This window comes from Symphalangus syndactylus, chromosome 13, assembly GCF_028878055.3.
Source record: "Symphalangus syndactylus isolate Jambi chromosome 13, NHGRI_mSymSyn1-v2.1_pri, whole genome shotgun sequence".
NCBI classification, from domain to species: domain Eukaryota; kingdom Metazoa; phylum Chordata; class Mammalia; order Primates; family Hylobatidae; genus Symphalangus; species Symphalangus syndactylus.
The window spans coordinates 93,539,304-93,554,973 of NC_072435.2; positions in this window are offsets into that span (position 1 = coordinate 93,539,304).

Below are 15,670 nucleotides of genomic sequence, written 5' to 3' on the forward strand. Positions count from 1 at the left end.
AAAAAGAGTCATGAATTAAAAAAAAGATGTTTATATTTGAGCTAGTGCATTCTTATGACATATGACTTCGTGAAAGATTCTCCTAGGAGGCAAGACATATGAGAAGAAGGGATATTATAACCTCAAGCTAACAATAAACTGTAATATGGCAACGTTCTCTCCTTGAACAACATGGTTCTTCTCACCTATACATAATTTTAAGTCATTTTTGCACAATGTGAGAAAAATGCAGTGAATTCCTTTGAAGGTACCGCTACTGACAGACCCACAAATCACAACTGGTCACAGGGGTAGAAGGAACATCAAGAATCTAGTTGTGCAAAACTGTGATTTTTTTTTTTTTTTTTTTTGGAGAATTCACTCTTTCTCTATAAACATCTACCTCCTCCCTGTTATTTGGATCACTTGTAGAAATAAGTATCATGGAGCCTGACTTTCTGGATTGAATTTTTGGTTTAGCCAAGATTGCTGCTGAAGATTATTTTGTGAAGACTGAATACGATATGATATGCAAAGTATTTAACATATAGTGATGGCTCAATAAATGTCAGGGAAAGATAAGGACAAGTAAGTGGTGGGTAAGTAGGGAGGAGAGAGGGAGAGAGGAAGTTTTCTCTTCTTTCATTATTTAACTTTCACTTTTGAAATAAAAGTTTTTATTACATGGAATCCCAAAGGTGTTACCACATGTGCGAAGTCATAGTTTAAATTTAGGGAGTTTAATTTAAAAATGCAGAGGTGTTGGGTAATTTACTGATTAAAATTGAAAATTCTGTTGAGTAGTAATACTGTCTGGCAGTCTTTTTGTTCTTAGATCAAGGCAACCTCATTCTACAGCAGTCAAACATTACAATTTCAAATCAGCATCTTTCATTGTTCTGAGCCATTTATTCTTCAAATCAAATTCACTTTTTGGTTAGACAGGATCCTAGTAATAATATTAGGCAAAGTCTCAGTATATGAAAACTGTTCAGAATAAATAATTTGTGTACAATTTAAAGCAAAAGTATGTAGATAGACTTCTGCTTCCAGCCATTACAGAATGGTACAGGCTAGTACCACATTTACCTCCTGCTAAAGATAACTCAAACTGGACAAAGTGCATACATCAACTGTATAAGACATTGAACAGCAGACAGTACAGGGCTATTTTCTTTATGAGGAGGAATCTCATTAAGTGGAGACTGGTGGACTCAGTGAGCTGAGGAAGCAATGATTTGAGTTCTAGGTGATCAAAGTGATTGGAGCAGGGTACTGGAAAGAGAAAGCTGCACAGATAAAGTGAGGCTCAGAAGGAAGGTGGGGATTCAGAGTGGGTTCTTGGCCAAGGTCTAGATTGTGTAAGGTAAAATGGAAGAGATTGTCTGCATAGGGCCGAGCCATGATTTTTAAGAAGGTTTTTAAGGAGACTTCTAGAAGGAGATAACAGAGGTCATGCAAGGCTGGCCCAGCCAGAATAGAGTACTTTGCTGAGTGCCTTGTGCAATTCGTTCAACTCTAGAAAGATCATGTATTAGGAGTAAGCATCAGACCATAGAATAAGGCCCGCACCCTAGGACTAAGTGTAAAACTAAAATAGACTCAACGTAACAAAAAATAAAACCAAGCCTAGTTGGACTAAAAGAACCAGCCAGTAATTTAACTGCTTGCCAAACAAAACTCAACACCTTCTAAAGGAAGACATTATAATCCAGACTCCCTAAATATATCAACTTTAATGCCTAGAATAAAATCAAAACTTACTAGATATGTGATTAAGCAGGAAAACATGACTCATAATCAAGAAAAAAATATGCAGTCAATGGGAATAGACCCCAACATGACCCAGATGTTGGAATTAGCAGATTAGAACTTTAAAGCAGCTACAGAAATAAATTCAAAGACTTTTTTTTAAAGATATAAGGAGTAAGAATATGAAGAATCTTGATAGAAAAATGTAAACTATTTTTTAAACCCACACAATAATTATAAAAGTAAAAAGTAAAATATCTACAATGAAAATTTTACTAGATGGTCCCAAGAGGAAATTGGAGCTTGAAAAAGACAGGGTTAATGAACTTAAAGGCAAATCAATAGAATTTATCTAATCTGAAGGACAGAGATGGGGGTAGGGGAATTAAAGAGACCCAGTTTTCTGTTAAGCATCATCAATCAGGTCAGCATACATGTAATTTGAGTCCCAGAAGGAGAAGAGAGGGCAAATGCATTAGACAACAAAATATTTTTGAAGAAATCATAGTCTATAATTTCCCAAATGGGCTAAAAAAATCTATTTACAAATACAAATAGCTCAAGTTTTATAGTTGAATATATTTTGGACCTCTTTCTATTTCTGTTCCCACTAAGATTCAATTATTTTTATTTAAATTTTTATTTTTATCTTAGCATCTAATGCCTTTTTACACTATGGGTAGTTAGAATAACTTCAGGATGTTTTAAAACTTTTCTTTGCTGTTATTTCTCGGTAAATATCTAGAACAAAGCTTTTTTTGTGAAATATAAATTACTATGAAAATATAAAAGATTAAAGTCTCTATGGCATCTATCCCATTTTCCAAATGCAGATACCACCCTACTGTCACTGTGAAACGCAAAGTTATTTGAAAGTTCAAGAGTTACCTTCTTCAAGGTATTGCAGTGAGAAATACAACTTTTTTTTGTGCCACACGTTTTCAGCAAGATGGAGAGGAACAAACTGCCTCTAGTCTTCCTACCATTAATTCACTTCAAGAGATCTCTCTCCTCACCTAAACATAAAATGAATCAGCAAAATTCTTCCTGTTTTCTCTGCCCCCACCAAAATAAAACTTACTCATAAGTGTCTTTAAATTTCACGTATAGTTGGAGGCATGCAGAATCTAGTGAATCTTAGAAATGTGAATACTCTGCTTCGATCTTGCAAAAGCCCTGAAGCAAAAATTTAATTCATTATTATTCAACGGCAAAGCAGACCCCATCCGACCTGAAAACCTGGGTCTGACTGCTATAGACACTGCCTGCCTCTATAAAAACACTAACATGCCTCTTCATTCTAATTATAAAATTTACTTTATCATCAAATTGTTATGTATTAAACTAAGTTCTGATTACTTTTTAAAAACCTATCCCACTCAAATATTATTGTGCCATCAAACTTAAAAGAATCCTCTGAAGATATTTAGGCAAAATGAAAGTTCACAAAGCTAGTGAGATCTGAAACTATTATTCTGGGCAGAATATATAAATATTCAGATTTATATTATCCCCCTCTCAAATTAAAGGACAGGAAAAGGCCTGATGTGTCGGCAGTAGCTTGAGTTTCTCCATAACAAAGCACATGGGAGGGTGGGAGTACGCTCCAGTGATACAGCATCTCTTAAACTCGTCATTGTATGTCTTCATAGCACCATATTCCTCTCCTCTATTGCATTTACCACGGTTTCCATTTTACCTTTATTTCTGGTAATATGATGAAGTCTTTCTCAGTTACTAAACTATAAGCTCTGTTCTTGATTTTTCTTTTTTTTTTTGAGACGGAGTCTTGCTCTGTCACCCAGGTTGGAGTACAGTGGCGAGATCTTGGCTCACTGCAACCTCTGCCTCCTGGGTTCAAGCAATTCTCCTGCCTCAGCCTCCGGAGTAGCTCAGATTACAGGCATGCGCCATCACACTCGGCTAATTTTTCTTTGTATTTTTAGTACAGACAGGGTTTCACCATGTTGGCCAGGCTGGTCTTGAACTCCTCACCTTGTGATCCGCCTGCCTTGGCCTCCCAAAGTGCAGGGATTACAGGCATGAGCCACCGCGCCCGGCCTTGTTCTTTATTTTTCTCAGCATTGTACCTCCAACATTGAAGCATGGTGCCTGGTACCTGGTAAGCACTCAAGATATATTTGCAGAATAAATGAATACAGCCCACCCATCATGTTCTCCAGAGCTCTTCCCTCATGGAACCCCTCCATAAAGTTCTTAGGGGCTCCTCTACTCAGAGATAAAGCTATTCCAGGCCAGTAAACTATCCAGGGACTACAGAAGGTAAACAATTAAGAAAGCACTTTCGCTGATGTTTTACCTTAAAATACTCAGCATCATTGTGACCCCCATGCTATGGTTTGAATGATAATGTTCCCTCCAAAAGTCATATTGAAACTTAATCCGCATCATGGTGGTATTAAGAGGTGAGGTTTTTTTGGAAAGTGATTGAGAGGACTCTGTCCTCCTGAAATGATTAGTGCCTTATAAATGGGCTAGAAGGAACTGGCTTAGGCCCTTTTTGCCCTTCCTTCCCTTACACCATGTGAAGATACAGCATTCAAGGTGCCATCTTGGAAGCAGAGACCAGGGCCCTCAGCAGATACCAAACCTGCCTATGCCTTGATCTTGAATTTCCCAGCCTCCCAAACTGTGACAAGTAAATTTCTATGATTTATAAATTACCCAGTCTCTGGTACTGTGTAGCACAAACAGATTAAGACAACTCATTTTTAGGGATGAGGGTTGAGGCTGAGATTTTAAAGACTGTATCTTCTGATGCAGTCACACCTAGAACTCCAGTCTCATATTGCAATTCTTATGGTCCCAATTTATGGTCCTAATCATCTCTTCATGACACCACAGCCATGGGTCAAGGAAAAACAATGAGATTAGTGACCAGGGCTGATAGAAGGAGAAGGAATTTTTCTTGTGACAGATCACGAAAATGCAGCCATGAGTGACTGCTGGGTTTGCCCACACGGGTTGTGTTGGGGATGAGAACAACTTAGTATTTCAAATACATAAAAGGCTTGAACCTCAGACCAAAGGGTCCCTTTTCTGGCAAAATTTATTGAAACTTTTCTACTTACTAACAACTTAGCTTTCAAAGCAGTTACATATGTTCATTTGTTTTTTAACTTTCATAAACTAAAGGCAAACCTTACAATATTCTTCCTCTTGAGCTCCATCCAACACTATCCAAAACCAGGGCAAAGTACATGAAACTTCATCACGTCTGGCTGAATTTTAAAGATTTCAAGAGCATGTTCCCTGGGATTTGTTTGACTATGCACTACCATGCTTCCCTAATACGCTTGTGTAATTATTGTATGAATTATTGATTTTGAAAGATTCATATTCTCTGCAATTTCTCATTGATTAGTCCAGGGTTGATTTTATTGAAGGCTAAACAAGGACCTCCAGGAATTGAAGAACAAAAACGAATGCAATTCTGAATTTCATTGTATCTACTGAACCTTGCGTGATAACTTTGCAAGCATTCGTTGAGTGAAGCTTCCTAAGTATCAGCACAAAGCTGGGAAGCTTCTGGCAATTTTCAGAAAGATTTTTAAGTTTCATAATAAAAGTTTATTGAAAGCACCTCTGATTTTCTTTTCCTGCCCTTTTTTTATGGGCTTGGTTGTTTTGCTAAATTAGGTTTGAGGTTTGCTCGCTTTGTTATACCACCACATTAATGAGGCCAAAATGTCAGGCTCCATCTCTGTAGTGACAAACTGCGCCCTTAACCTCAGGGAGCTTCTCTGGTTGATGGAAGCAGAGAGGATATTTGAATTCACACAAATCCATCCCACAATACTGTATAAGCAATTTTAGGGCCTGAGCCACTGAGATCAACATCACCTTCATTTATACAAAATAGCAAATTGTTCCCCTCTGTTATAAAGCAAAACCCCAGGGGAAATTATTAATGTCATAGAAGAAATGAGGCTGCAAAAAAAAAAAATTAGAAGGTCCAAAAATGATTAACAGAGAACCACATGATGGTTTAGAAAATGGAAATTTTTAGCCATTTGGATTGAGATGCCCCAGTGATTACTCACATAGATGTGCTAAACAGTCCAGGTTGCAAAATGAGTAATTAAAATCTGATTAATTCTTATCAGGTTAGAAAAGGGTGCTGCTTTTTAGCCCCCAAACAAATTGGCAATGCACCTGAACATTAAATTTAATTTGTCATTTTGCACATTTCACTGGTTCTATTGTAATATACTTAGAAGCACATTTGCCACTCTGTTCTCTTCTGACATCGACCCTCCCTATACCATGTACATTAGGTAAATACTAAAATGCAGACAGGATAAAGTACTTTTAAAATTCTTTCATTTAAAAACATCACAATCAAATAATTATGATTCAAGATATCAACATTGATTCTTGGCAGTTGCTACCAGTAGAAAATAATAAAATGCGGATATACAAATCACTATTTAAACAGCAATAATTTTGATAATTAGCAAATATATTGAGGGAAAATATGGTGAAAAATCTGAAAGGGGAAAAGGGATTTAAATTTAAATAGGATTTATTTTAATGTTTCCCCCATTATGCAAAAGTCCATCTTTAATTCATATTATAGTAATTTGTAATGCTGTGTCAAAATAGATATGCAAAAAGGAGATGTATTTGAATTGTAAATATGATCCCTAAGTTTGAATTTAATATAGTGCCCTAACTGAGTCCTGTATATGGAATAGGAATTTTGAATCTGTTTTGAATGTCACAGGATCAGCAATCATGCATAGTGTTATCATTGTTCATTATCCACCATGACTTGTGAAAAAAACATGAAATGGCATTAATCATTATTTTCTACTACTAATAATATACTTTCAATGCAAATTTCACCATTTTCCAAATATCTAGAAGGAAATTATTCTCCTTCACCACCCTGGCAAATCACCCCCTCTCCTTTATTCTTGATTTGCATCTGGGAGCCTTGGTGACTGATGTTCATTATAACATGCATTGCCCCAAAGGGAAGATTTAGACCTTTAAAGAAAAATTGAACTGTTGACCCTACGGTCGAATACCTAGAATCATAAAAACATTGGGCCCCAAGAGACCTTAGAATCATTTAATCTAGTCCCTCATTTGTCAGATAGGGAAATAAAAGTTCATTTGGTAAATTGACTTGCCCAAGGTCACCCAGCCCGTAAAGGGCATATGGGGAAATGGAAACCAGAGCTCCTGACTTCAGGTCGAATATTCACTCCCATGCATAGAATGAGCAGCACAACATTACCCTTAGAAATAAGGACTTTGGGCCAGGCACCGTGGTTCACGTCTATAATCCCAGCACTTTGGGAGGCCAAGGTGACCAGGTGTGGTGGTACACACCTGTAGTCCAGCTACTTAGGAGGCTGTGATGAGAGGATTACCTTTGCCTGGGGAGGTTGAGGCTACTGTGAGCTGTGATAGCGCTACTGCACTCCAGCCTGGCAAACACAATGAGACCCCATCTCAAAAATAAAAGAAAACAAAAGAAAGAAAGAAACAAGGGCTTTGGGATCAAGAAGACCTAGATTTGGCTCTTGTTTCTGTCAATTATTTCCTTTAATTTTTTAAATGTGTAAACTAATGGTGCATACTTTCATAGTATAATTTTGAGGAATATTTGATATGATGCACATAAAGCACTTGGCCCTAAGCCTCACATAATTAAATATTAAATAGATATTAACTGTATTATTATAACCCTTGTTACCTAAATATGCATTTTTTCTATGTGATCAACTTATATCTCCTACTTCTCCCTCTAAAAAAAGAAAATATACATACACACACATAGCTACACACACACTCACTTACAAAGGCAGGGACCCAGAGTGGAATACTTGCTACTTACACGTGTGAGTAATCAGGGGATGAGAGGGTCTGTGTGTGTGTGTGTGTGTGTGTGTGTGTGTGTGTGTGTGTCTGTGTGTGAAGCAGACAGAGGAAGCTAATTGCTTAACTAGAAACGTTAAGCTTAACTTAGGACATACCAGGGTCCTAAGTACTGTTAAGGTCTGGTCAGAGCTGAAATGAGAGAATCATTGCAGCAGCTGCCAATCTAAAGGGTCCCTAAACCATCACTAGATATGAAAAGAAGTGGAGACAAGTGTATTTATTAGCACTCTCGTCAGTGAGAACATAGCATGTGCTGAACAATTTGTGAGGCTGTTGGGAAATGCATCTCCACAAAGGTCTGGCTCTAGTATTGCTCTATTAGTCTAGACTTTTTGGTTTTAAATAAGATGGTCATACAATTTATCCTCTCAATCAAACACTTCTGAGCATGAAATAGGACTTTATTAATAATTATGCTGGGACAATAGGTGTAAACTAGAACAGTCCCAAATAAATGAGGACATATACTCACCTCACAAGCTTTAAGTGCTGGAAATCAAATTAAACTGGATCAAACAAAAGGCACCATCCATTGGTGCCAATGTTTGAAAAGTCTAGAGGTGTGTCTGGCTTCAAGGATGCTGGGAACCAGTGATATCTCCAAGATTCATCTCTCTCACTCCATCTCCCTGCTCTGCTTTCCTCTATACTGGCTTCTTTTTCAGGCAAGCTCAGCCCACATGGTGGTCCCTATCCCCTCCAGGCTTACATCTTGCATCCTAGCCACCTCATTTCTTCCCAACACTCTACCAAAGTGTCAGGACAGTTATTTCATTGATCCAACCTGGCCAAAGCTCATCCTTGACCCAGTCACTGTAGTCAAGAGGGACTGGAATAGGCCGATGGGTCAAACCTGGATCACAAGGCCACTTCTGAATTTTGGGGAAGGGGAGCCCAGAAAAGCCATCCACCCAAATGACATGGACAAAGCGTGGGCAAAGGATGCTTCCCCAAAGGAAAGGAAAGGCATATATTTGTAAGAAGGGGAATTATGCTGGGCAGGTGAGACCAATAAATATTCACTAATGCCAGGACTTTTGTTTGGTGCATAATAATAGACAACATCTTTTGTATGGTACCTATATGCCAGAAACCATCTTAATGGCTCTATATGGATTATCCCACTTAAACATCGAAACAACCCTATAAGTTAGATACTATCATTACATGCATATGGATGAAGTATCTGAGATATATAGTGAAGGGTGGTAGAATATGCCAGCCCAAAAATATGCCACTGTGGCATAAGGATTATTTTAAGCTAGAGGCACTTGGGAGACAGTAGATACAAAAGTAACACTCTGCCCTCCATGTATCAGGAGAAAAGAAACACTCTTTCCACCAGATATGGGAAGTGGAGGCTGAGAGAAGTCTGTACAAACAGAAATTGTTAAAATAACTCTTATCTTCCTTTCACCTCCTTTACATTTCAGTCACTTCTCCACAATTGCCACTCTTAGTTCAACCTGCTACATAAGCAGCTAGGTTTTGCCACTTATTTGAGTCTTTCTTTTCTTACAAAGGCTCACAGAGGCACAACATAAAAATCTGTATGCTTTTCTTCTCTTGATTCATTTTGTGTCAATTGAATTCTCAGACCCAGCCAGAGGCCCTAAGAGGGTGGAGGTAAAGTTGTTCCTCCCCTACAACAGAAATTAAGAAACTTGTCCAAGGTCACAAGCCAGTGTATGAAAGAACCAAGATCTGAAGCCAGGGAGCAGAATTCCTGGAGTCCCTGCTCTTAAATCTAACCAATGATGCCATCCCATGCAGAGTGTGGCATCCATGTTTGGGGTCAGAGTTCTGTCACTTAGAACAATACAGGTGAGGATCAGAGCTGCTGCCTGCGGTCTTGCATTTCCAAAGTTCCCGTAGCTCTAAATAAATGTTGAACAAAAATTTTATTACCAGTGGGAAGCTATGCCCTCAAATTTTCCTGCCCATTATTGCCATGCCCAGGATACTAGCATGTCTTGGTCCAACTCAGAGTGAGTGATACAGTTTGGATGTTTGTCCCCTCTAAATCTCATGCTGAAGTTTGATCCCCAGTGTTGGGGGTAAGGCCTGATGTTTGGGTCATAGGAACAGATAGCTCATGAATGGCTTGCCGCCACATTGCCCATGTGTGGCAATGAGTTGTGGCTCTATTAGTTCCCTCGAGAATTGACTGTTAAAAAGAGCCTGGCCCCTCCCCACTCTCTCTCTCTCTCTCTCTCTTGCTTCCTTTCTTGCTATGTGACATGCTGGCTTCCCTTAGCCTTCCACCATGAGAGGAAGCAGCCTGAAGCCCTCACCACAAGCGGATATTGGCACCATGCTTCTTGTACAGTCTATAGAACCGTGAGCCAAATAAACCTCTTTTCTTTATAAATTACCCAGCCCGCAGTATTCCCTTAGAGCAATGTAAACATGCAAAAACAGTGCGTTAGAAGAACCTAGAGCTAGTAAAAAAGAAAAAGACATTATCTGTGTTCATTTACAGCCCCAAAGTCCTGATAGAAATTACCTGAGCACCTGACAGAGTCCATAGGCCGTGTAGTCAGCCAACTTCTTAGGATACTGGAAGCCAAAAGCAGCTTTACATATGTCTGGTTTCATCTGTATCTCTAAAATCTCAGGAAGTCACCTAACACACTGGAAGGAAATACTCCAACAGTGGGACCTATGAATTCAAAAAGTCTTCCATTAACCAACAACAGCAAAAAAAATTAACCTAAGAGAATGGGGGGAAGAAAAGATGGGGGTATCCTTGTAGTCTATGTTTTTATAGCAAAGAATTTCTCATTTCAGTTATGAAAAAGACACTTAAAAGATTCCAGAAATAATCTGGTTGTGTTGATGCAGAGCACTACTTGGCAACTTTTAATGCCAGTGTATTTAAATATATTTAGCTATGTTTACTTGCACATTCCTAAATTAGGCCTGAATAACTGGCTGATATATACATAGTACAAAACAGCTTGTTTGTAACAGGAAAATTGTTCAATCTATCTTCCTTTATAACTGAGCCTCAACAGCCTTGATTTATTGGTGTGGTTCAGGAAATTTGTCCCACATAGAGTTATAGGGAATCACTTTCATTTGTATGCTAACTGCTTTTGATTTTTTTTTTTAGCATCGTCAGTGGCCTTGGTGATTGATTTTCAGTCTAGCTATAACCAGTTCCTGTTAAACATATTCCCCAGTAGGAAAGAGATTAGCTTTGCAGACAGTACATGTCATGGCACAAAGAACGTTCTGGTCACTCCATTGGCATTTGAAAGTTTCCAAGGAATATATAACACAGCACAGCTTCTGGGCTTTGGAAGAAAAGATTATAACAATGACAAAGAAAGGTGATAATTCTTTAATGAAATTATATACATATTCACAATAAAGCATATACTAGCTAAACAATTAGTCAAGAATTTAGATTCTGGGGTCAAGACTCAGGGTTCAAATCCTGACACCACCGCTTAGTTATGCAGCCCTGGGGAAGTTGTTTAGCCAGCCTAAATCTCCATTTCCTCAACCCAAAATCATAGCCACTAACAATATCAACAACATTGAGTTGTTTGTCAATTAAATAAGGTGATTTATGTGTAACACATTAGCACAGTTGTTTGTTCATAGGAAGCCCTCAATAAATATTAGTTGTTGCTGTTATTGTTGTTGCTATTAGATTTACAGTGGAAATAAACGCACATATACCACTCTGGCCACCAAACACCTAAGAACTTAAGGGAGTTCACCCAAATAAGATCTACAATTTCCATTTACCCTGTTATGATTTCTCTACATGTGGGCTACTTCTTTTGGTGATGTGCAACCTACATTTGTCATAATGTCTCAGTCAGGTATGAGGTTGGACTCATGATTCCCAGTTGCTTTTAATTAGTACAACAATTTACAATAGTAAGTTTTCATTCATTTCAGAGTCTTCCTTCCAGACCCATATGAACAAGGTCTTTGTCCTACACATTGTCTTCTGGTATCTTTTGCCAACTACTATACCACCAATTCTCCCCTAGAAGACTTGTAGCATTACTGGTTGTAGCTTGGGAAAAATGAGGATGGGCTTCAAATCTCACCTGAGGCAGGTGCAAGACACAGCCCATGTCCTATCCTTGTCTCCCAGCATCCCAGAAAAACATATGAATGCAATGAAAACTGTATGAGTCTCAATAGGTAGTGGACATTCCTGTGGTTTCTGCCCACAGTCTTTGAAGACAACCACTGTATTTTCTTTTAACCCACTGCATTCTGTTACAGTGAAGTTGTCAGTTAAGGTACCCTGCTTCTCCTGAACCAAGAATGGACCTGACCTGTATTTGTTTCCTAGGGGCACTGAAACAAATCACCACAACCTTAGCGGCTTATGACAACAAAAATTTATCCTCTCACAGTTCAGATGGACATAAGCCCAAAATTAAGCTTTTGGTAGAGTTGGTTCTTTCTAGAGGCTCTGAGGGAGAAACCATCCCATGCCTCTCTTCCAATTTATGGTGATTGCTGGCAGTCCTTAGTGTTCCTTGCAGTGTTCCTTGTGATTTGTAGACAAATCACTCCAGTATTTGCCTCTATTCTACAACATCTTCTTTTCTGTGTCTCTGTTTCTTCTCTTTGTCACTTACAAGGACACTCTCATCAGACGTAAGGCCTCCCCTAATCCAATATGGTCTCATCACCACCTAATGACATCTACAAAGACCCTATTCCAAATAAGGTCACATTCTGAGGTTCCAGGTGGCCATGAATTTTAGTGGGACACTTTTCAACCCATTTAATGACCCAAGACAGGCCAACTCAACTCTCTTTCTCCTGAAAACCAAAAGAACCGAAACTATTTGCAACACATTCATTCCGCCAGCAAAACTTCTGGTCCCCCACATTGCATGGCTTAGCTAAGAATTTTCTTCAATTCTGTGCGTTATCTGATATCCTGCTAATAAATTTCCATGTAGCTTAACCAGCTGGAATCAGGTACCACTACTAGAAACTAAAGAAGTCTAAATCAGAGACTACAACATTTGAACTACCTAAGTCCTGAAATGTACAGGTAAGACCAACAGGACGTCAAGGTCTGTTTTTCCACTTTCCACTGACTACATATTCCTTTGGTCACAATACATCCACCCATCTAACTCAAAAGATTTTTACTTCTGGAAACTTCCCTTGCTCTGCATAGTAATTTTGCTAAAAGGGCTTAAAAGTTGATACAAGTATGTAGGTGATAGTTCCTGGTATCTTTCCAAATCCTGAAAATGCTGACAGACTGACTAAACTAAGAAGTTATCTTATAATCCTAGGGCAGACTAATTAAATCCTACACATTGACATTTTTGGCTAAAATATGATAACTACACTAATTAGTCCGTTAGAAAATGTTCATATCTCATTGTGCCAAATGAGAGGGGATTCCTTATAATTGTTCCTATAGGATTGCAAGCGACTGCTGTGGGCATGATTTAATTGCAGGAAACGTCGTTCCCTCCCAAGTTCCATCACCTACTTCACTACCACAAAGGTCCCACCCGAACAGTGAGGAGTCATCGAAGCTGGATTGGCTTCCCAAAATCATGGCTCATTACCACTGCACTCCGAAGTTTTTAGGAACATAATGAGTTTTTGAAAGTGAAATGAACCTGGCCTCTGACTTCCTACTGGATCCCACACTGTCTTGGGACACGAGGAAGCCAAAATGCCAACAAACTCGTACAAAGAACAAACAATTAAAACATTATGAACTTTTGAAGACACCGTGGAAGCTACGCCATATGTTTATGAAGAACATTTGGAGCTTTCCGAAAAGCATTTATTTAGATAGAATCCGTACGGATTTGCTAAATGTCAGGCAGCAAAATTAAAATGTCAGCATATGGCAGAGAGGTCAAAACGGAATTAATAACACGGAGGCTTGTTACTCGATTCGATACAATTTAACAAATCTTTATGGACACCTACTGTGTGCCAGGCACTGTAGTAGCCCCTGCAAGGGATACAAAAATAAGCAAAAAGAGCCTCTGTGCCCCCAAAAGTTTATAATTTGGAAAGAAGGGTAAGAGAATAATATAAATTCCAGAAATACAAGAAAAAAACTCGAAGTGCTGTAAGAACACAACAAATAAAGCACCAGAGGGAAGACGATTACAACAGCTGCAGGGATAGGGGAGGCTCTCATAGAGTAAGTAAAGCAGGGATCGCCTTCGGCTGACAAACATAGAAAATATAAACCAGTCAGAGGGTCAACCCCAGCAAAAGCAGACAGATAGAAAAACCCAAGGTGCATTCAGAGACGAGAGATTCATTTAGTTTTTCTAAGATACAGGGCTCAGTCAAGAGGGAGATGTGGCTGGAAAAGCAGGTTGGAGCAACCCCAAAGAGCACAAAGGGTAAAGTGCAAGGTCTTTTTTTAACTCCTGAAGTGCATGAGGAGTCACTGAAGGTTTTTGTAAGAAAGCAGTCCATACAGAACTCGCTTTAGAAAAATTAATCTTGAGGCGACTTGAATGATAAACAGGAGCCAGAGAGATCCATCGGTTGGGAGTCTAACTGAAATTTAGACAGAAGAGTTTGGAAAGAAAGCAGAAAGGAAGGTAGGAGGACATACATGCAAGAGGTATGGGAATGTGCAAACCCAGAGTAGAAATTCTCAACCCTGGCTGCGTGTTAGAATCCTGAGGATAGCTTCATTCAAATACTGAATCCCAGCGCCCACCCCAGACCAGTTAAATCAGAAGCTTTTGGAGGATGGGGGGAAGGCACTAGGATATTTGAAAAACAGGTGAGTCTGGGCGTGGTGGCTCATGCCTGTAATGGCACTTTGGGAGGCTGAGGCAGGCGGATCATTTGAGGTCAGGAGTTCGAGACCAGTTTGGCCAACATGGCAAAACCCCATCTCTGTTAAAAAGACAAAAATTAGCCAGGCATGGTGGTACACACCTGTAGTCCCAGCTACTTGGGAGGCTGAGGCAGGAGAATTGCTCGAACCCAGGAGGCAGAGGTTGCAGTGAGCCGAGATCATGCCACTGTACTCCAGCCTGGGGGATAGAGCAAGACTTCATCTCAAAAAAAAAAAAAAAAAAAAACCAAAAAAAAAACAGGTGATTCCAATATGCAGAAAGCTTTGCAACTCACTCTTCCAACTGTGGATCCAGGGACCAGCAGGCTTGGCATCACCTGGGAGCGCATAAGAAATGTGGACTCTCAGACCAATCCACTCAGAATATGCATATTAACTAGATGTCTGGGTTACAGTCCCATGCACATTTAAGTTAGAGTGGCACAAGCAAGTGCTCCTGGGGCAGGCCCTGAGATGCTGCAGTTATAACCAGCACCCAAGTGAAGCCAAATGCAGGTCCACAGGCCACATGTGAGAAAATATTAGAAGTCCAAATCTCGGGGTGCTACCCCAGACTTACCAAACTATCAGCTCCAGGGATGGGTTTCAACAATCTGTGGTTCAACAAGCCTTCCAGATGATTCTGATATAAATTCAAGTTTGAGAACCAGTGGTCTAAAGCAGTTCTCAGATGACTATGATAAAAGAACAGTATTTTAAAAATTAATGATCTGGAGGAATTGACTGGTAAAAGAACCACATTTTAAGAATTAATGATCTAGAGGAATTGACACTTGTGGGGGTGTATAAGGAAAAGAAGAGAAAGTGACTCTAGATGATCACAGTTACCCTCTTAAATTCTTCTACTGGGCAGTAAAGCTAAGCTCTGGTTTTCCCTTGGAAAACACCAGAAAGAATCCTTGTCATTTTGAGGCTGCTGCCCTTGGGCTGATCAACCTTTTTGTTCTCCAGTTTCCTTTTCACTGAGAAAGGACCCCAGCTGAGCATAATAGTAGCTTATCTTGTTTGGACATGTGCCCAGAAGACAAGCACAGTATTCAATACTCTCCCACAAAAGTCCCTAACGTGGGAGGAAGAGAAAGGCAGTGAGAGCGGGTTATGCCACCCATGTGATATGTGGAGATGGGACAAGGGACCTCAGATGCAGCAGACACAGACACGGCCCGTAGAGGTTCTCATTCTTCA